This window comes from Myxine glutinosa, chromosome 1 (assembly GCF_964187855.1).
Source record: "Myxine glutinosa chromosome 1, kmMyxGlut1.1, whole genome shotgun sequence".
NCBI classification, from domain to species: Eukaryota; Metazoa; Chordata; class Myxini; order Myxiniformes; family Myxinidae; genus Myxine; species Myxine glutinosa.
Window position 1 is genome coordinate 225,751,908 of NC_136261.1, and position 23,828 is coordinate 225,775,735.

Sequence of the window (23,828 nt, forward strand, 5' to 3'; positions counted from 1 at the left end):
GTGGTATGAAGAATAGATCTGTGTAATATGAAAGCTAAATCTTGAACGGTTTTTTATATGTTGCATCCACAAACCAAGTTACCGAGATGTTTGCCATGGCAACATTATTCAGCAGCTGTGATCTAATCAGGGTGAGGGTAATGTCATGAGGAATAGAGGGTGTTTCGAAAAAAATGGTCTATTTGAACGTTTCATTGTAGAAAAATGACAAAAAGGTAGCAGCAAGTTCAGTGATATGGAAAGCATTTTGATGATGATATGATGATGATGATGATGATGATGATAGTGATACATTGATGGAAAGCATTTTGATGATGATGATGATGATGATCGTGATACATTGATGGAAAGCATTTTGATGATGATGATGATATGATGATGATGCTAGTGATACATTGATGGAAAGCATACATCATGCCATTTTCAAATCACTCATTACACTGATTGTAATTGATATTTTAATATGTGCTCCACCTCGCTTCAAACACGCTTTGATCCTGATTCTTAAATTCTCCACTACTCATCTACAAGTGGCTGGAGTGGTAGCCTGATGGTTGTCCTACACCTCCTGTTTCAGGACAACTAGGGTTCGAGGTTTATTTGGTGTAAACTTGACCTTTGGCAGCACCCCAAAAAGAAAACATCCAATGGATTCAAATCCGGTCTGTGCGGCGCCCGCTCATGTGATGTGCCCAGGCTGATGACACAACTTCCAAAAAGCTGGTGGAGCAAGTCGATGGTTTCACCTGGAGTGTGCGGTGGGGCACCGTCCTACATGACCATGCAAGTCTGACTTGGTTTGGGGTCAGTAGTTGAGGGAAATCAGTATGGAAACAGCGTAAGACCTTGCGGTAACGCCCGCTGTTGACCGTCTTACCATTAGGGTCCTCGAATCAACACGGTCCCAGCATACCCCAACTGGCATTCAAGCACACACGCAAGTGGACTAGAACGGCACTCAGTGGAGAGCATATCTCCGCCTGGTTGGCCATATCACTCAATGGTGAAGAATCACGTAAAAAAATTAATAATTCTCATATCCGAATCCATATTCACATCTTCACCAAAATTTAATATATTTGTCCTTGTCAGAGACCCAACCTGTTCAACAAGTTTCGTCCAAATCCGTCTACAACTTTTTGAGATATCCTGCTATGTATCGTTTTTGGCCCTATCTCCCAATGGTGAAGAATCACTTTAAAAATTCTAGTAGCCGGATCCGAATCTGGATCTTCACCAAAATCGAATCATTTCGTCCTTGTCACATACGCTACATCTGGTAACATCGCTACATCTGTCATGGTAACGCTAACGCTACATCATGGTACATGGTAGCATGGTAACATTATCTGGTAACATCCAGTTAATGCGTATGATCCTATATATCTGAAGGCTATTTCTCCTGCTCCGCAAAGAATGCATACCAAGCCTCAATAGTCTATCTTGGTCGGGTAGTTGTCTGATGGCAGATACAAGTTTTGTTGCCTTTCTCTGCACATTCTTCAGTTTGTCCATGTCCGATAGGTATCCTGGATGCCAAGCTGGGATCCCATATTCAAGGTGTGGTCCATCCAGGGACTTAAACAGCAAAGGAAGAACGTCAATGTCAACAACAGTGATAGACCGTGACTCTATGAGGTGTGGCTGTTTATTATTCACCTCCATTGCACCCAACGGGGCTCTAACACATTTATTTTTTTTAACAAATCAGTATTTAAAAAAGAAAACAAGACCAATAGTCCAACAACGGTGTAGCCGGGCTTGGATATGCTGAGTGGAGGATCTGTTGTCCCTCTGTCATGTGACCAGATGTTTTGTGAGGGACATACATACACCGGACGGAGACAAATGCTGTTCCAGATGGCATTGCCTGCCCTACGGTCTATGTCGTAAAAACTTAAATAAGTCATATGGCCAAAAAGATCATGGCTGATAGTGTGGCCAAACATTTGAGTGAATGAACCTCTTCAAGAGGATTGTTAAAGAAGTAGATGGGAGGGTTTGCCAAATGGTATTTTTGGAGAGACAGAGACTCTTCTTCAGTATTTTTTAAAATACCAGCACGGTGCCAGCACTTCAATTGGGAGGCCCAAATGAAAAGGCAAAATATCAGAAATTGTAGGCTTTTATTTTATTTTAAACGATTTATATAAACATCCGTTAAATCATATCACACACAAATCATCAAAATCTAAACAGTATTTGTAGAATATCAATAAAAGCCACATCACTGTTCATATCGGTAAATGTTATTCCACCGTGTTTGGAAAAACTGGAAAATTGGAAAAATTGGAAATTTGAAAAATTGGAAAATTGGGAAAACAATATAGTCTATTTTACTCCAGGGGGTCCTAGGATTACCCACCCAAAATATCGTTGCGATCGGTTCAGCCGTTTTTGCGGTACTTGGGAACAGACGGACGGACAGACATTTGGTGAATTATAGTAAGATGATAGGTGGAGGCCATGTGTTGCCTTTTCAGTCCAAGATTTGCTGCTAAAAGCAAACTGTGACAAAGATGTGAAGTGAAACATTACCATATATACTCTATTTATCAGATATACTGATAAATCAGTCTAGTAATTCTGAGCTTTATTTACATTATTTTTTTTTTCTTTTAGGTTTTCTGTGGCAAGATCCTGGACGGTCTGGTGTGTCAGTCTGGCTGATGTATTCGTATCATTTTTCCTTACTATATGTAACTCCATATTTTATGCAGATCTTGCTTGTATTATACATGGCCTGTTGTGTTTCCGCTTCACTATTGTAAGATTGTCAGACAATTACAATTATGGAATAACTTGGAGTTGAAACCCTGACATGAATCACAAGCAGGAAAACTTTTTCACGTGCCAGCAATAAGCCTCTGGCTCCTTGGAATTGTGGTTATGTCAGCTATGTCTCTGTTAATCCCAGCATTATTATTACTATTGTATAAATTATTGTCGTTTTTTGAAAAATTAAATTGAGACATCATGGGAGTAATGATGAGTAATTTTATTTTAACCGCAAGTAGTTTGTTGATGAAAAAAGGTTTTCGCAAAAAAAAAAACTGGTTGGAATTTGGAAAATCGATATTCAAGAATGAAAGCACCATCAACTAATACAGGTGCACAGTTGGCAATGATAATTATGTGTGATGTTTTATTCCTATGAATGATCTTCATCCAAGACTGTGCACACGTTGTGCCATCTGTAAGATAACCTCCCAAGCATGGTGGGAGAATCACGTGACTGCATGTATGCAGATCGAAGGTGAGACCCAAAGTTGTTTTCACCACTGCCTTGTGTGTACCATTGGTCAGGCGTGTGTGGGTGGACTTTTCTAACTTTATTAGTCCCCTACCGGTGTACACCGGAGGGGACTATAGGTTTGCACTCCATCCCTCCGCCTGTCAGTCTGTCAGTCTGTCAGTCTGTCAGTCTGTCAGTCTGTCAGTCTGTCAGTCTGTCCGTCTGTCCGTCTGTCAGTCTCAGTCTGTCTGTCCGTCCATCCGTCCGTCTGTCCGTCTATCAGTCTGTCTGTCAGTCTGTCAGTCTGTCCGTCCGTCAGTCTGTCAGTCCATCACACAAAGAACAGTTTTCCGGACTTTTTTTCTAAACTCTTAATGCTAATGATTTCAAACTTGGTGCATGGTTTTCTCATGATAAGTTACAGATCAAGTTCGAACTTCACGACGTTTCGATCATGTTTGACAAAGTTATGGCACTTTGAACTTTGGTAATTTCCCCAACAGTTTTCCGGACGACAGAGTGCCGGTGGGGGACATGTATTGCAGCGCAATACTCAGAATGCTTGTTAGTCCCCTACCAGTGTACACCGGAGGGGACTATGGGTTTGCACGCCGTCTCTCCGTCTGTCAGTCTGTCAGTCTGTCCGTCCGTCAGTCCGTCATGCAAAGAACAGCTTTCCGAACTTTTTTTCTAAACGCTTAATGCTAATGATTTCAAACTTGGCACATGGTTTCCTCATGATAAGTTACAGATCAAGTTCGAACTTCACGACGTTTCGATCATTTTTGACAAAGTTATGGCACTTTGAACTTTGGTAATAATTATATAATTCATACAGTGCAATACGTGCAGGCTGCTCCACGGAGCGACCTTGCGGACTTATTTGAACTCCGATTTACATTCTGTTTCCACTTTTAGTGAGAAGTAGGGGTCTGTGCAACCATTCATGAACTTTATTTGGTGCAAATCGGATAATTTATAGCCAAGTTACCGAGGACCGTGAATATGATCGTTTTAAGGCCATTTTCCCCGCTAGAGCGGGGGTTAGCCTTGTGGGCCCCATGACAATCATGGTTCCCTGTTTGAGGCAATGTTTTTATGGCCGGATGCCCTTCCTGACGCCAACCCTTGGTCACGCTCTTATGATGCGCAGGGATACAGTGTGCCTATTCTGAATCGGGGTACACACCGTGATCATTCATCCCAGCAAGCTGGTACTCAATTTGCCGACCTCGGAAGGATGACAGGCTGAGTCAACCCCCCTGGCGTTAATTCAACGATCGACCGGGATTCGAACCCAGGATCCTAGGATCCCAAGCCGGCACCCTAACCGCTAAGCCAACGCCAGGCTACCGAGGACCGTGAGTTGGTAATTGTATAATTCACACTGCCGGTAGGGGACATGTATTGCAGCGCAATACTCAGAATGCTTGTTTTGTTTATTTTGTTATATCTTACTATAATTCACCAAATGTCTGTCTGTCCGTCTGTTCCCAAGTACCGCAAAAACGGCTGAACCAATCGCAACGATATTTTGGGTGGGTATTCCTGGGACCCCTGGGAGTAAAATAGGCAATATTGTTTTTCTAAATTTCCAATTTGTCCAATTTTCCCGTTTTTCCAAACACGATGGAATAACATTTACCGATATGAACAGTGATGTGGCTTTTATTGAAATTCTACAAATACTGTTTAGAATTTGATGATTTGCGTGTGATATGATTTAACGGATGTTTATATGAATCGTTTAAAATAAAAAAAGCCTTCAATTTCTGATATTTTGCCTTTTCATTTGGGCCTCCCAATTGAAGCCCCGCCCATAGGGCGGGTACCGTTGCTAGCAGTGGGAAATTCACTCAGTTACACTTGCTTGAGCGGCTGGTGCTTGTATTTTAACCGGTTTAAGAAAACAGCTTACATAATCAAAAACAATTATTGTTGTTTTCAAAGCATGCCCTTTTGAAGCATAACACTCATTCACAACCAAGCAAACAAGCCAGGTGAATATAAAGATTGCGCATCTTTTGTTTTAGCGTAATCGCCTGAAAGGGCCACCAAACGGAAACAGTATGAACCACCTTTAGAGGCCATTTCCCCCCCCGCAGAGCAGGGGTTGGCCTTTTCTGGGCACCATGGTCCCCTTTTTAAAGCAATGTTTTATTGCCGGATGCCCTCCCTGCCACCAACCCTGTTGGTCGCCTCTTGCGACACACAGGGAATTACCAGCGAACTGGTACTCAAATTTGCCGACCTCGGAAGGATGACAGGCTGAGTCAACCCCCCTGGTGTTAATTCAGCGATCACCGGGATTCGAACCCAGGATCCTAGGATCCCAACCCGGCACCCTAACCGCTAAGCCAACACCAGGCTAAACGGTCTGACAGTATGGCCTAGAGATATGCATACTCACCTCTGAGCTGTCTCACCTGGGTTTGAATCTGTCATACTGCTCCAAACTGTCACACTGGTGTTTCACAGGAAGAGTGATTCACCAATGTGTTTGCTGTCCCTCGGATGGAGGTTAACCTGGGCGTCCCCGTCTGCCAGCATTAGTTTGTGGACGTTGAAGATCTCATGGGGTCCTTCAGGAAGAGTAGGTGAGCTATTGTTGATATCCCAAACAAAGTACTAATTCCTGCCCTGAATACCACTGGATTCTAGTGGTCGCTCACACAAGTAAGGCTACAGGTCACATCGAGATGGGCAAACAGCTTATCCATCCACACACACTCTCTCTCTCTCTCTCTCTCTCTCTCTCTCTCTCTCTCCCGGTCTCTCTCTCTCTCTCTCTCTCTCGCGCCCCCTGCTGGCCGTTTGTGGTGGGTGTGGCGTCATGGCGGCTGTGAGCAACTGCTCTGTGGTGTAGTGAGTTCTTTGTGAGTTTTTCTCCTCTCCTGCCCTCCCCTGCCCCCCCTCCCTCTCCTTTTCCATCCGTTGTGCTTCGGCATCGTGTTTCCATCCGTTCTGTACCCTTGTCTTCAAGAGAGAGAGGATTGAGAGCGAGCCCATTTTGGGTGCGGCCTACTGGCTTTGACGACGCTTTGTAAGCCTTTTTTGCGCTTATAATGCACGTTTATTATTTACTTTAGTTTGATTATTTAGGTTTGACACCTTCTTGTCCGGTTCGGACAAGGGGGGGGGGGGGGGGGATTTCGCCGGTATGGCGAATACACGCTCTCGTTGCGAGGCGTTCGAGAAATTGACACGTAAGCATGCATTCGCATGTGTTCCGCCCGAAGGAGCTCCTACTGAGGACATTATCCTTGCCGTGGGATCCATCATAGGAGACGGTAATGTTCGTGCGGCGTCACGAATGAACCAAAAATTTGTTGTCTTCGTGTCAGAAGAAAAACTCGTCCATGACGTCGTTAGTACCGGTCTAACCATAAAAGGGGGCCATTACATTACGGTATCCCCTATGGATACGCCGGCGACCAAGATAACAATATCCAACGTCCCACCATTTGTGCCAGGCGAGAAACTCCTATCTGTTCTGTCTCGTTATGGAAAAATTGTTTCCCGAATCTCAATGATCCCGCTCGGGTGTCGCAGTGATCGTGTTAAACACGTGATGAGCTTTAGGAGGCAGGTGTACATGATCCTCCCGGATCGCGGAGCCGATACAGGTTTAAATATATCCTTTAAAGTATCGTTGGATGATCGAGAATACCACATGTATGCTTCCTCAGCCTCCTTAACTTGCTTTAATTGTGGAGAATTCGGACACGTTAAAAGATTCTGTCCTAGGGCCGCTTGTCCGAAGTGTGGTGAACCGGGACATAACGAAAGGGCTTGCAAAAAGGCCAATCCCTCCACCGCGCCTTGTGACACCCCGACCATGCTCGCTGACACCCGGACCGTATCTCCTGTTACCCCTACCGTACCTTCCGTCACCCGGACCGTATCTCCTGTCACCCCTACCGTACCTTCCGTCACCCGGACCGTACCCTCTGACACCCCGACCGCACCTTCGGACGCCCGGACCGTACCTTCTGACACCCTGACCGTACCTTCTGACACCCCGACCGTACCTTCCGTCACCCGGACCGTACCCTCTGACACCCCGACCGCACCTTCGGACGCCCGGACCGTACCTTCTGACACCCTGACCGTACCTTCTGACACCCCGACCGTACCTTCTGACACCCCGACCGTACCTTCTGACACCCCGACCGTACCTTCTGACACCCCGACTGAGTCGTCTGTCACACCGGTGCTTTTCGATTCCAATGTGACGACACCCACCGATGCGACTGACACAACTAGCATTGCCCCCTTTCCCGAACCCATGAACGAAGAATCCACAGTGTTTTCTAAAAAGCGAAGAGCACCAGCGCCAAGCAGTTTCACTGGTGCTGCAAAGAAGGCGGTCATGGGCGGCACCATTTCCGGCGCACACGTGTCCGAGTGCCCCTCTGACATTCCCTCACTAACTGAGAACATGGATACCGTTGCCAATGACACCAGTGAGTCTCATTATGTAAATGAGCCAAAAAATAAAATTTGTACCTCTCACCTGGAAGTTTCCGAGTGCGAAACCTCCAGTGAAAGTATTACCATTTCCGAGCTGGGAAATGGTTTTCCGCCTGCCCCCCCTTTAAATACCGAGCAGACTAAGGATTCAATAAACGCTCCCACTGTACAAACGGGGCCAGCAAATCTGAGTTTGCCGGGATCTCAAACCCAAGCTCCGACCCCAGAAACAAATATCCACCAAAGTGTTAACGAGTGCACTCGGGAACACCTCGAGAAACTTGTGAAGGTGCCCCCAGACAAGACCGCGGGGGCAGCGGGTAATACCCCAGATCCCGACGACATGTTATCTGACGTGTCTGAGTCCGAAGATGACATTGAGGCAACCGCGCTGTCACAAACAATGACAGGTCACTCGCAGGTATCCCCTCAACTCGTTCTTACCTTCCTTAACGAAACGTATCGTCACCGCAACATTGTCATTAAAGACAATTTCCCTGACTTGGCTGCATTCATGTGCACCGCAAAGTCAATAATCAAAGCGCGTGAGGATTTTGACCTGACGAAATCTCAACTCCACAGGTTAAGAAAGTTTGTTACCCGAGCAGGTGCAGAGTGTTCCCAAGCACAGGGCGATTTCATTACCACGGAATGAAAAACATTTCCTTTGCGACCTTAAACATGAATGGTGGGGGTGCAAGCCACCTCCGTCAGGCCCAAGTCAAAAACTTGTTTGACCGTAAAAAGGCAAATGTTCTTTTACTACAAGAGACCCACATCACACCTAACGTGGAACATGACTGGTGCCAAACTTTCAAAGGGCAATGCTATTTTAGCAATCTGTCAGCCTCATCTGCTGGGGTTGGGTTTTTTCTAAAGCCAGGCCTAGCTTTCGAGTCTTGTCATTTTCAGGAAGTCATAAAAGGCCGGCTTATTTCCCTCCAGCTTGCACATCAAAACTTCCGCTGTACCATTTTCAATGTGTACGCACCTAGTGAGAGCAGGGACCGAAAGGCCTTCTTCACTTCCATGGTAAACCACCTGAAATCAGTTGATCTCGATCAATGTGTGTGCATTGGTGGTGACTTTAATTGCACCTTTGACCCTCCGAAAGACAGAAACTCGGCAGAACCCCACCCCGAGTCCCATGCGGACCTATCCCGTTTCTTTAAGACGGCCGGTCTACTGGATGTTTGGCGATTGCACCACCCCAACACAGTCCAGTTTACCTGGTGTCGATGTGCCAATGGCCGGGTGTCTTCGGCAAGACTCGACCGCTGGTACATAAATGTACCCTTTAAGAACGTCGCGGCCTCGTCAGGTTGTTTTCCGTCATTGTTTTCAGACCACCATATGGTAACCTTAGATCTTTCTTTTCCTCGACCCACATGCAGAAATAGTTACTGGAAGTTTAACGTTAAACTTTTAGAGGACAGTTTATTTACAGACTCCTTTCGTGATTTCTGGGCTGAAATGAGTACTAAAAAATCTTCTTTCTCCTCAATTAGCCTCTGGTGGGATAACCTAAAGGCCCAAATTCGAGTATTTTGTCAACAATTTAATTCGCACTGTACCAATGTAAAACATATCACGATGGCTTGCTTGGAAGCAGACATCTTAAGGTTAGAGAGCAAGTTGGCCAATGAGAGCAACCCAGTGAACTATCGGTTGCTACTCGAGAAGAAGGCCCAATTAAGGGATTTGATCCATGAAAAAGCAGCGGGCACACTAGTTCGGCTAAGAATACAAAATATAAAGGTTTCAGATACCCCAACTAAGGCTTTCTTTCACCTAGAAACTATAGAGAAACCAGCACGACTCATATCTTCGGTTTTGGACCCAGGGGGGAACATCCTAACAAATCCGAGTGATATAAGATTAAATATAATTGATTTCTTTTCTGAACTTTTCAAGGCCAAAACAGTTTCTCACGAAATGATGAATGTTTTGACCTCTCACCTTCCTTCCGTGGCTGAGGCCCAACGTCTGGAACTGGATGCTCCAATTACCCTTCCAGAGCTATCCGGTGCACTCGCTGAGATGGAGTCGGGAAAAGCCCCTGGCATCGATGGCCTACCGGCCGAATTTCTTTCGGCATTCTGGGACATTTTGGGCCCAGAGCTGCTCAATGTTCTGGATGCATCTCTTTTATCCGGAGAATTACCGCTCAGTTTTAGAAGAGCAGTACTCTGCCTGCTACCCAAGACTGGCGATCTCCGACACCTGTCAAACTGGCGTCCGATCTCGTTGTTGTGCACGGATTACAAACTGTTTTCCAAGGTCCTTGCGAACCGGTTGAAGACAGTTATCGGGGACCTGGTGTCACCTGATCAAAGTTGCGGCATCCCTGGCAGATCCATCTATGACAACATATTCCTAGTCAGAGATTTGTTAACTGGTAAATGTGTTAAAGAGGATTTTGGATTGGTGTTTCTTGACCTGGCAAAAGCCTTTGATAGCATTGATCATGAGTTTTTGTGTCATGTGTTACAAGCTTGCGGGCTTGGCACAAATTTTAGAGCCTACATAGCTTTGTTATATGCAAACATCTCCAGCCTGATCAAAGTTAACAACAAATTTTGCCCACCCATAAAGGTTCAGAGAGGGGTAAGGCAAGGTTGTCCACTTTCAGGTCTATTATTTGCCCTCGCCTTGGAGCCCCTCTTAATCGCCCTCAGAAAGGATATCCCTGGACTTGCCCTTTCTCCAGGACACCCACCTTTGACCCTGTCAGCTTATGCCGACGACCTGTGTGTCATTATAAAAAGAAAATGCGACAGTGACGCCATGGCAAAGTGTTTGTCGGACTTCAACCTTGCCTCATCATTAAGGTGTAATTGGGGGAAAAGCAAGGCTCTGTGGATCCCCTTTCCAAAAAACGACTTATCTATGCCACCGTTATTACCACCACCTCCCCTTCCTGCAGAACTAGTGTGGGCAAACGATGGCATCAAGTATTTGGGCGTCTTCCTCGGACCTCCTCAGTATGCCCAGAACAATTGGGACAGGATCATTGACCAGGTAGACGGGCGTTTGAGCCGATGGAAAAGAGCTCTACCCCACCTGTCCTATAAGGGTCGCGTGCTAGTTGTCAACAACCTCGTCACTACCCTTTTGTGGCACCGGTTCATCTGCCTGCAACCACCGGAGGTTTTGCTCCAAGCTATCCAGAGGAAACTGGTGGATTTTTTTTGGGGAGGCTACCACTGGCTTCGACCCAGCGCCATATGTTGTCCCTTGGCCGAGGGTGGTCATGGCCTAGTCGATGTGAAATGCCGCCTGTTGGCCTTCCGGCTCCGCTCCATCCAACGCTTGCTGTATGCAGAACACCTACCAGGAAAGCCCTTAGCCTGCTCCATTCTTCAACGAGCTGGGAGGCTCGGATACGGACAGGAACTTTTCCTGACCAACCTTCAACACACCGATACATCTCTGCTCCCAGTTTTTTATCAGAGCCTCTTGAATGCCTGGCAGGGCGTTTCGATAAGTCGCCAAACAGACTCGTATGGCACTAACATGTATGCACATGAGCCTTTATTTTTCAACCCACTTTTCCCCGATATCCCGAGGAGCCGCGACTTCTGCCAGCATTTTATAGCGGCCAACATCCTGAAAGTGTGTCATCTCCGACACGACTCTGGACAGGGATGGAAGCCTGCGAACGAGCTGGCGGACCTAACAGGTGTTCGGTCCAGGAGGCAAATCGAGAATATACTAAGAGCGGTGATCCGAAAGGGCCACCAGCTAGGCCTACATTGGACGCAGGACATAGAGGTCGAGCCCACAGTCCCAAAATTAGGGGTCACTTTTACCCCAAACGAGCTGCCCCCCATGAGCGCAGGGTCACCCCCCTTCCATGGCATGAGCAGCAAGAGTATCTATAGGTCTTGTGTGAAACTTCTTCTTGGGGACCCACCTCTAGCTGGGGTTACCCGGTGGAAAGGACTCTTGCCTCCCGGTCCCCCCTCTGAGCCTTTATGGGATACAATGTATGCTGGACTTATTTCTAAAAGAACAGGTGACCTTCAGTGGCGTTTGGCCCACTGGATTGTTCCTTCCAATGCTGTCATCCGTTTTTTTTCCCCCATTTCCGGCTGTTGCCCCTTTTGTCCGGCGAGGGAAGATTTGCTTCATGCTTTCATTAATTGTGAAAGACTTTCTCCTTTGTTTCATTGGTTAAATTTTATTTCCCATAGATTGCAGGTTACCTTTTCTTTGAAAGCTTACATCTTTGGCTTTCCTCCCAAAAAGGGAACCACATCCATTGTATTCGGGTTCCTAACCGCTACTGCTAAACTGGCCGTATACCTGTCGCGGAAGGCGAAGCTGGGCGGCAGACCCATGCAGGAATGCAGTATCATGGTGTTCTTTAGTTCATTGGTGTCAGCAAGGCTCAAGCTTGAATTTGGCTGTGTCCAAACGGCAAACGACCTTGCTAATTTTGTTGCGACTTGGTGTGTTGGAGGGATTTGTGAGGTCCAGGAAAACAAATTGTTAATCTCCGTATAATACAGTGCGGGTGTTTCTTATCGTGTGCTGTTTTTTTCTGGCATTTGCACCTTTCTGTTGCTGGGTTTGCAGTGCACCGTTTGTTTTTTTCCTTTCGGGATTGCTATGATTTTACTGATTGATTGCTTTTGGTGGTATTCTTGTTTTATACTTTTATAATAAAAAGAGCTTAAAAGTCAAAGTCTTTCTCTCTCTCTTTCTCTCTCTCACAGATTGATCACTCCTCGAGCATGATATGATTTCTTTGTGAGGAGCAAAACAGTTTATTATTTTTTTCCTGTTCCCTTTCTTGATGTACTAATGGTCTTCATGTAAATGTTCCCTTTAAAATGGTTTTGCTTGTTTTTTTACCTCTGATTTGTGAAATGCTTTGTGAAATGGTTGTATTTATACGTTTTACAAAATATACTTTTTGATATTTTTGTAATATATAAAATATAAATAACCACCTTTAGAGGCCATTTTTCCCCGCAAAGCGGGGGTTGGCCTTTTTCGGGAACCGTGGTTGTTGTTGTTTTTCGGTCCCCTTTTTGAAGCAATGTTTTACGGCCGGATGCCCTTCCTGACGCCAACCCTTTTTGCCGCCTTTAACGACAAACAGGGAATTACCAGTGAACTGGTACTCAATTTGCCGACCTCGGAAGGATGACAGGCTGAGTCAACCCCCCTGGCGTTAATTCAGCGATCGACCGGGATTCGAACCCAGGATCCTAGGATCCTAAGCCAGCACCATAGCCGCTAGCCCAACATCAGGGATCAGGCATCAGGGAGTCGAACAGATGTAATAAAAGGATGTAAACGTCAAACTCTCTCTCTCTCTCTCTCTCTCTCTCTCTCTCTCTCTCTCTCTCTCCTTCTCTCTCTCTCCTTCTCTCCTTCTCTCCTTCTCTCCTTCTCTCCTTCTCTCCTTCTCTCCTTCTCTCCTTCTCTCCTTCTCTCCTTCTCTCCTTCTCTCCTTCTCTCCTTCTCTCTTTCTCTCTTTCTCTCTTTCTCTCCTCATGCTTCAGCTGCCGGTATGCAAAGCAATTAATTGTCGGTGCGTAATGCGTATGATCAGCAGTGGCTAAGGGGATTGTTTATTTATTATGTACTGATTATTTGTTCCTATTGCTTTTTGTACCTTCCCCTCCACACATGGCATTTGTTTGTTAAATATAGCAATGTCATCCTTGCCCAGGGGTTGCTTTGGCAGTACTAATATCCTGCCTTGAAGCAGAACACCATCAAAGGAAAAAATAAATCCCGTGAAAATAGTCTACACTTATCAAATCATCTCTTCTCCAAAAGCTGCGGGTATAAGTCAGAGTTATCAAATATCATTTTCTGTTTTATAGGTAAGAAATTCAGAAACAAGTTTACATGTATCAGCATTAGCTTTCTTGTTGCCAACTGAATCATGCATGACTCATACAATCTGGATCCTCATAATCAGGTAAATAACAAGTCAAAGGTCAATGTGTTGCTCACACAAGCAAGGCTACATGGAATTTTTGACAGCAGTGCTTTGACATTTTCGGTGAAGTTTGTCTTTCCACAAGGAAAAATACATGAATATGGCATTTCTACTTTTCCATAAGGATGCTGGTATTATGCTATCAGAGCAGGTTGTCTCTTATTTTTTTTCTGAAATGCCATCTCTACTGTTCCTAAGATTGCTTTTTTTCTGATACTGGTTGGACACTACGACGATCGATTGACAATTCAAGGCTGCAGGTGGATTCAAGGCTACAATTCAATGTACAAATAGTAAACCGTTTGCCACCGTTTGCCCTTCACGTGACTCGTGGTGGTCCCTCTCGGCTCTCCCCCCGTTGGTATTTTTGTGCACATAAGATTGTTCACGGTTCTGTTTAAATATTATTTAAATATGTATAACCTTTCCCCTTCAGTGTTTTACTCAGTGGTATTTTACAACACGCTGTTTTTCTTCCTATTTAAAAGGCTTTTCTCAATTTCCTCTCCAACTCATTCCACCTCAAAAAAAAGAAATTCAATATCTTATACGTCTCCCTCACTACATGGTCTAAATTCACATTCATTCCATCCCTCCTCCATCATTCTGAACCGGATTGCTAACTTGAAAATCACAACAAACCCAATTTGTTTTCAATGTTCGTCTTTCATTAATCATCCACTTTCTAAACTCCCCTCTTGCCCCTCCCATCCAAATCCCTCCCCTTGCACCTACACTCCTAAACTCCCCCCTTGCCCCGCCACTCTTAAACTCCCCCCCTACCCCACCACTCCTGAACTCCCCCCTTGCCCTTCCACTCCTGAACTCCCCCCTTGCCCTTCCCCTCCTAAACTCCCCCCTCACTCCTCCCCTTCAAAACTCCCCCCCAACCCCTCCCATTCAAATCTCCCCCCATACCATTCCTCTCCAATTCTCCCTCCTCCCCCCTCCTCCTCAAAGCTGCCTCCTCCCCACTTCGTCTCCCTTCTATCTCATACCTCCACCCCCCTCAACCTTCTTCTTTCCTCTGCCCCCCTCAAACAACCCCTCTCTGTGCCTCATCCCTTCACCTTCAAACCTTTCATCCTCCTCATCCTTCCCTTTCTTGGAACTCTTCTGCAATCGCTGACACACTAACAACTGCTCTCCCTACCTCCCCCTCTCATCCTTCATCTTACCCTGCTCCTCCCCTCCCCTGTCCTGTACCCGATGCTCCCCCTCTCTCTTCATTAACGGTATGGACCTCAAACATCCGGGGCCTTCGCTCAAACCTGACTGATCTCTCCATACAGGTTGCTTCTGACAATCCAGACTTGATCTGCTTAACAGAGACTTTCCTCCTTCAAGATGTCTCTGATTCCTTAATATCTCTTCCTGTTTACTCCCTCCTCCGGTATGATAGACCTGAGCCTCGGCCTGGTAGTGGGGTGGCTATCTTTATCAAAAACTCTCTTCCTCACTCTCCTTGCACTGCCCTCTCTCCTCCTCACCCCCAGGAGTACCTCTGGCTACGGCTTCCTCTCCGCTCCCACCTTTTGTTCATATGTGTTCTGTACCGTCCCCCAAACAGTGATGACTCCATCTACATTTCACTGTCTGACAACATGGACCAACTTCTATCCACTCATCCCAACTCTCTCTTCCTCATATGTGGTGACTTCAATTGTCATCATGCCACCTGGTTGGGTGTGGGTTCCTCTCTCACCAGTCATGGCACCTCAGCAAAGGACTTCTGTGACTCATTGGGATTGACACAATCTGTCAATTTCCCGACCCGGATCTCAGCCAATGGAGTATCTTCTCTTCTAGATATTGCTTGTTACAGATTGTTACAGAATTGTTACAGATCGCAGTTAGATGTTATAGACCGAGCGGTTGGTGACCGCGACCTAACAAACTTACCCGATTCCACCCGAACTTTGGCCGTATCGCACCGTAGCTGCCCAATGAGGGGAAAAGACAAAAACGACGAATGCAAAGAGGAAAACGGCAAACTGATCTTGGTTATGACTAACTTCCCTGCTAATGTCTGCTGCTCTTCTTCTGCTCCAATCGGTTCTTCTGATCATCTGCTTGTCAAAGTGGACATCTCTCTGGCCATTCTCAGAGAGCCTCCTCAGCGTCGACGAGTCTGGCATTTCACTCAGGCCGACTGGGACGGTCTTCAAGCAGCCATCAATCGTCTGGATTGGTCTCCCATCTCCACTGCCTCTGACATCAATTCTTCCTGGGAATTCTTCCAAAGCAAACTGATCTCTCTCATGCACAGATTTATCCCATCTCACCTTCAGTTGTCTTACCCTTCCTCCCGTCCATGGTACACTGAATCTTGTGGTGAGGCAGTTGCCCTGAAACAACTTGCCTTTGCCTCTTGGAAGGCTAATCCAACTGAAGGAAATCTCAGTTCCTTCCACCAAGCTCGGAACAAGTGTGTGTCTACCCTCAGGAGTGCCAGGAAGCACTATCTCTCCTCACTCAAGAATGAACTCTCAAACCTGTCTCCTTCCTCCAAATCCTGGTGGCGTCTGGTCAAATCCGTTTCTGGTGTTTGTTCCCCCTCCATCCCCTCCCTTACCTCAAATGGCCACACAGTTGACATCGCACGTGACAAAGCCGAATGCCTCAACTCTGTGTTTGCCTCAAAATCCTTAGTCCCAAACCCATCTCTCTCTGTTCCCACCTTTCCCAGTCGAACCAAACTGCTCCTGGACTCTGTGACCTTCTCTCCTGACAAGGTGGAGGAGTTTTTGTCAAACCTCGACTCTGATTCTGCAACTGGACCAGATGGCATCAGCCCACGGGTCCTAAAATCCTGCTCTGCCGCTCTATCTCACCCTCTCTCTGTTCTTTTCACCCTATCCTTTGCTCAAGGTCATCTGCCAGCATCGTGAAAATCAGCAAACATTACCGCTTTACACAAAAAAGGTGCAAAAACAGATCCTTGCAACTACAGACCAATCAGCCTGCTCCCAATTATCAGCAAAGTCATGGAATCCATCATTGCTTCGGATATGAAATCTTTCCTCTTCTCCAATGGCTTGATCTCTGATCATCAATTTGGTTTCAGACCAGGTCACTCTACTCTGGACATGCTGCTTCTGCTGTCTCAACAATGGATGGAGGTCCTCAATGCCAAACAGGAAATCAGAGCTGTCTCCCTTGACATATCACGTGCCTTCGATACGGTCTGGCACCCAGCTCTGCTCACCAAACTCTCCTCCTATGGTATCCATGGAAATCTCCATGCATGGCTTGCGGACTTCCTCTCTGGTCGTAGTCAACGTGTGGCCCTGAATGGATTTCTCTCATCTCCCCTTCCCATTCAGGCTGGAGTTCCCCAAGGCAGTGTGCTGGGCCCTGTGCTTTTTCTGGTCTTTATCAATGATCTCTCCGACTCTCTGGAAAATCCTCTGTATCTCTTTGCTGATGACTCCACTCTCTGCCGCTCCATTCCTCTTCCCTCAGATCGGCAGTCAGCAGCCTCCTCACTCTCTGAAGACCTGGACAAAATCACAGACTGGTCAAACATGTGGAACATGTCTTTCAATCCTGACAAATCTCACACTCTTACTATGTCTCTCCGAAAAGCTCGACTGGACAACCCTCCCATCTACTTTCTCAACAATCCTCTCCAAGAAGTTCTGTCGCTCAAGCTTTTGGGTCTCACCATCTGCCATGATCTTTCTTGGGAAAACCACATTTCCAAGCTGGCCTCCAAAGCCAGTCGCCGACTGGGCATCCTCCATCGTGCAAAGTCCTTCCTTGGCACACCTGAGCTCCTCACCACATACAAGGCTTTCATCCGCAGCTCAATGGAATACTGTTGTCCCCTCTGGGCCGGTGCTCCTGTCTCACACCTAGCTCGGCTTCACGTTGTTGAAACCAAAGCTTTCAGAATCATTGGAATGTCCTGCGATGAAGCTATCTCTGAGGGCCTTTCACTCACTCACCGCAGGCAGGTAGGTGGTCTTTCTGTCTTCTATCGACTCCTCTCCAGCCTTGCTCCCCCAGCTCTCTCTGTGCTCTGTCCCCCAAATATTCCTACAGGTCGCACAAGATCTGCCAGCCACCCTCTGATGGTTAAACTGCCGAAATCTCGGCTCTCTGCTCACCTTCACTCTTTCATTCCTCTTTTCTCCCGCCTCTGGAACAAACTCCCACACTCACTTCAATCACACTCCTCCCTCCAGGTCTTCAAAACAGCTGTTCACCACCATCTCTTATCTTCCCCCATCCAAAACCTTGATCTTTTCTACCCCCACTAATTCACCCCAGATCCACCTTGTTTGAAATTCCAACTTCTTTCCTGGAAGTCTTGGCAGTGTCCATATGTTTTATACCTCTCCCACCCCCCCCCCCTTCCCATGCCTCCCCCCCAAAGCCCTCTCCCTCCCACAGTTCTCTCGATGTCTCCATGTCTCTCGGTCCCTGCTCTCAAATGTTGTGTTTGTGTCCTTCCCCCTCTCTCCCCATCTTGTCTACCGCTCCCGATGTTATTTGTTTTGTGTGTCTGTTTGTCTTTCTGTGTGATTAATGTTCGCTCTTTCACGAGCCTCGATCTTGTATACAAAAAACAAAAAAAAACAAACAAAAAAACGTTTCAACAAGCAAAGCAGATTTCGGGAAATCAACTGAGAAAAAGACAAAGATCTGCAACATACTCGATACAGTGTCTTCAGAAAGTATTGACACCCCTTGACCTTTTTCACATTTTGTTGTGTTACAGCCTGAATTTAAAATGGATTAAATTGAGAATTTTAAAAATTATATACACATAATACCCCATAATGTCAAAGTGGAGTTTTTCAATCGAGATTTTCACAAAATTATTCAAAATGAAATACAGAAATATCTATTTACATAATTATTCAACCCTTAAGTCAACAATACTATGTAGAAGTGCCTTTGGCAGCGATTACAGCTTCGAGTCTTCTTTGTTATGTCTGTATCAACTTTGCGCATCGGTATTTGGGGAGTTTCTCCCATTCTTCGTTGCAGATTTGCTCAAGCTCTGACAAGTTGGATGGGGAGTGTCGGTGAACAGCAATCTTCAAGTTTTTCCACTGATTCTCAATGGGATTCAAGTGTGAGCTTTGGCCAGGCCAATCACGACCTTCACATTCTTGTTCTGAAGCCATTCAGTTTTGCTTTGGCTGTATGCTTGGGGTCATTGTCCTGTTGGAATGTAAATCTTCGCCACAGTCGAAGGTTTTTTCACTCTGAAGCAGGTTCTCCACAAGGATTTGCCTGTATTTGGCTCCATTCATTGTTCCCTCTAACCTCACAAGTCTCCCAGTCCTTGTCGCTGAAAAGCATCCCCATAGCGTGATGCTGCCACCACCATGCGTCACTGTAGGGATGGTGTTAGATGGGTGATGAGCTGTGCTCGGTTTCTGCCAGATGTAATGCTTTGCATTCCGGCCAAATAGTTCAATTTTTGTCTCATCTGACGACAGAATATTTTTCCTCATGCTCTCAGAGTCTTTCACGTGCCTCTTGGCAAACTCCAGGTGTGCTGTCATGTGATTTTTTCTCAGGAGTGGCTTACATCTGGCCACTCTCCCATAAAGCCTCGATTTGTGAAGTGTGGCAGAGGCTGTTGTCCTTTTGGCACATTCTTTCATCTCAGCTAAGGAACTCTGTAGTTCTGTTAGAGTGGTCATTGGGTTCTTGGTCACCTCCCTGACAAAGGTTCTTCTTGCCCGGTTGCTCAGTTTGGTCAGACAGCCAGCTCTATGAAGAGTCTGGGTAGTTCCATATTATTTCCATTTCCTAATGATGGAGCTCACTGTGCTCTTGGGAACATTCAACACTCGATAAATTGTTTTGTACCCTTCCCCAGATCTATGCCTCCTCACAATTCTATCTCTGAGTTATATGGACAGTTCCTTGGACTTCATGGTAGAGTTTCTGCTCTGACATGCATGTCAACTGTGGGACCTTATATAGAAAGGTGTATTTCTTTCCAAATCATGTCCAATCAATTTAATTGGCCACAGGTGCACTCCAATCAAGTTGTAGAGACATCTCAAGGTTGCTTAAAGGAAATTGGATGCATCTGAGCTCAATTTGGAGTGTCATAGCAAGGGGATGAATACTCGAGACATTTCAGCTTTTCACTTTTAATTATTTTGTAGAAATTGCGATTTTAAATTTTTTCCCCTTTGACATTATGGGGTATTATGTAAATCAGTGACAAAAAATCTCAATGTAATGCGTTTTACTGTGGCATTTTTGCTGTGATAGAACAAAATGTCAAAAAAAATCAAGGGGTGTGAATACTTTCTTCTTGAAAGTATTGTACATACTCTTATTGTACTTTAAATCAGTAATGGTGCACTTTTTTGGTATACAAAGTCAAGGCTCGTGGAAGAGCTAGAACACAGAATGGATCAGGACTCAATATAACAAAAGGTACAGGAGAAAGATGGGGGGAACAGTAACACCAACAGCAAGAATGAGGGACAAATTTGAGAAATTGACTTGGAGGAAGGAGGGGTAGTGGAGGACGCAGGAGGTGGACAAGATGGATACAGAGAAGCAAACTCTCAGGAAGGAAATTTGGAAATATGTGGGCTTGGGGAGGGTTATTGGTGGCGAAGAAGATTATTGTTTTGAATGGGGGATGATCTGACATCGTGGTGAACAACTCTCTTGAAGACATGCAGGGAAGAATGAGGTTGAAGAGAATGTGGAAGTTGGTTCCCAAAAAGGAGGAATGGATGAGTGGAGGTGGGCAGTGGTAGGTAACATTAACTTTCACAAACGCAACTATTCGACAATAGAAATGGAGACCCTGGCTCTTCTGCTAGCTTTGCAACAGTTTGAGGTATGCCTGGGTATAACTACTTTTCCAGTAATTGTTTTCACAGATCACAATCCGTTAACTTTTCTTCATGAAATGAGGAATAAAAATCAGAGATTGATGAGATGGAGCTTGTCTTTACAAGAATTCAACTTGGAAATGAAACACATCAAAGGCAAAAACGCTGTGATTGAAGATACTCTTTCAATATCTGAATAATTGGAATTGTGCTCGTTGGCAGTTGGGAAGCATTAAAAAGGATAAGCTGTTTTGTTACCTCTGCCACCAAAGGTGGATGGAGGTTATGTTTCACCCCTGTCTGTATGTTTTTCTTTGTTTGTGAACAATATATGTCAAAACGTTGTGGACGGATTTGGACGAAACTTGGTGGACAGGTTGTGTGTCTGACAAGGACGATTCGATTAGATTTTGGTGAAGATCTGAATGTGGCTTCGGATATGATAATTATTTAATTTGTAAGTGATTCTTCACCATTGAGTGATCGGGCTAACACCAACATATAGCAGGATATCTCAAAAAGTTATGGATGGATTTGGACGAAACACGGTGGACAGGTTGTGTGTGTGACGAGGAAGAATCGATTCAATTTTTGTGAAGATCCGGATCTGGATCCGGCTAGTATAATTTTTTAAGTGATTCTTCACTATTGGGAGACAGGGCCAAAAACGATCTATTGCACGATATCTCAAAAAGTTGTGGACGGATGATTTTGATTGAATGTGATTCTGTATTGTGATTTTCTGGTCTACTCTGGGATACAAAACATAAACTGTCCAGCTGGCGGAGGTTTGCTCTCCACTGAGTGCTGTTCTAGTTTTTTTTGTATTTCTCAATGCTATTGTCGCGTTCCCAGGGTGAACACTCCTGGGGACGGATAGCCGAACGAGCTATACACTCCGAGGCGTTGTCAACAATGGCGGACCTTCTTTATATGCGCGGGATAGGTCAGTGGAGGGTAGCGAAGCTCTTACCTGTACGGACTCCACCAGATGTCTTAGACCCTGTTATTCAACTCAACACGACATGGAATTCTCATGCAAAATTTAAAAGGTTTATTAAAATAAAGCCAGGAAACAAAGAAATGCACTATAAAACTATGATTCCTAATCGAGGGACTCTCCACACGGACTCGTAAACAACACATGGGGAAAAATAACTGGAAAATAAATATGTGTGTGTGTGTACTTAGCTCTGGTCCCCTCGATCATCCTGGATTGTCACAGGCCCCCGCTTCCCTGCGTGGGAAAGCACACTGGTTGGCGTGAAGTCCGTGCGCGGGAACCAGGCCTTAGCATGCAGTTTGCTCCTCCAGCCGTCGAGCGCGAAGCGAGCAGGCTGCGCCTGTTCTTGTCTCTTCCACACAGCACCGCGCGGACAGCCCCCGCACCCCAGCACCAATGAGCCAGGGAAAGGAAAATGCGGCCGCTCAACTGATCGCCCGGACGAAGAAGAAAGAATGCACGAGCCGCGACCGTCTGCAGTAAACCCAGGACACCAGGAAGAAAACCGTGACTGTTCGCTTTCAATGTCTCTGGCTCAAGAGAGCACACAAAGGCATCGGCCTTCCACTAACACCAGGAACCGAGTGAGATATACAACTGCTCGTAATGGAGGCCAGCCGGAGAGAGAGAAAATGTTGGGACCCCAAATCTTTTGTACCCAGGGCTCTTACGTCATCCGACGATGTCGCGCCATGCTCCTATCAGCGAGTCCCATCTCATCGCTCTCTCGTACCGGACCAATCACTGCTCTTCAGGGCGTGGCCTCATGGACCTGCCTGCTTGATGCTGCAATGTGGCGGCTGGCAGTGCCAGTGGTATTGTTCAATATCCTGTTCTGCTTACTTTTATTTGATGGTATAATTCATGCTGATTGCTTGGCTTGGCTATGTGTGTGGTGCGTGTCATGAGGAACAAGGGGAAAAGTACAGAGGCGATTTACATACATGGAATTTACCATTAATCCCTAACTAATTAACATAACCCCACCCCTCGTCATGGGGACAATTATACATTTACACGACATCCGGTCTAACGGATTCCCTACTTATGGTACATGGGGGTTCTTCTTCTTCATCACGACATTCGGAGCACACTATACCATACAATTATACCTAGACTATGGTATTGCATTGCCTACCCCCCCATAAACGTAACACTATTTATAACTGTGGAATTTTGTTGTTTCGGCTTGATGTAAAAGGTAAAAACGTTCTTGCTGAGGTCAAACATTTTTTTCAGATGGGGGAGCATGTTACGAAATAATGTACCATTTTAATTAATAGGTGGTATTAAGTTACAATGTACTGTGGTTGAAGGTAATTTAAATTAAATAAAGCATGCACTGTGTTGAACTTAATCTTAAAGCTGGGCAGCTTTGTCCAGGTGGCTGCTGTAGAAGAGAGCAATTTCAAGGCTGCTGATAAGAATAAGTAGATGGGGGCTCATGTCCAGGTGGCTTGACAAATTACTTTGGCCAAAGCTGTGTTTCGGCTAATGTCTGAATTGGACATAAAAGAGAAATGGACTGGGGGAAAGACTTATTATGGGACACACTGAACGGGACCAAGGCAACGTTGTCCACAGAGACACCAAGACACCAAGACACCAAGCTTCTGAGTGGCCTTGTGTGAAACATAAAAATCAGCATGAGAGCTTGCATCAGATTTAGGACAGCTTGTCCATCCACACTCTCTTTCTCACTCTCTCCTCATTCTTCAGGTACCTGTATGCATTTTGTTCTGAATGCACTTTCTGGAATTCAACGTCGCTCAGTTTGATCTGCGGACTCGGATTCATCTGCTCGCTTCGGTGATACCAGCTCACCTGGAGGACTTGCAACGCGACTGGCGCAGTCAGACTTCAACCTGTACACACCAGCTGGACAAGATCATTTGAACTTGGGAAGTACCGACTCTGATCAATTGTAGCCCGCTGAAGTCTTATGTTTTAAGAACTGGTTACCGGAGATAAGTTACCACCTTGAAAGTAAGTTAATGCATAGCTGCATTCAAATATGTGACAAGTGTGTTTTATAATCTGGGGATTTTTAATCACTGAGTGTTTCTTCAGTATAAATATAAAATATCAGTATAAATTAGTATAAATATTATAAAGGCAGACATTAGGGATTAATAAATATTCTTTATGAAATCACCTTTTGCCTCATGTCATACATTGGTTTCACCTGTTTAATAACAGACGGGACATATTAGTGTCCGAAAATATTTTCTACGTGATATACTCTGAGTAACTAATGCACTCGTGTCAGTGCCTCGAGGAAGTGCATAAAATATGCGTCGTTATTATGTCTAGATCGATATCAGCAACCTG

At 45.6% G+C, this 23,828-nt stretch overlaps 1 long non-coding RNA gene across 1 annotated transcript; it reads left to right on the forward strand.

Annotated features, from left to right (window-relative positions):
• Positions 1 to 1,522: 1,522 nt before the first annotated feature.
• LOC137412668 (uncharacterized) lies at positions 1,523 to 23,652 on the forward strand. The gene is made up of 2 exons (XR_010981527.1): positions 1,523 to 1,638; positions 23,217 to 23,652. It is a non-coding gene; the product is annotated as an uncharacterized LOC137412668 (long non-coding RNA).
• The last annotated feature ends 176 nt before the right edge of the window (positions 23,653 to 23,828 follow it).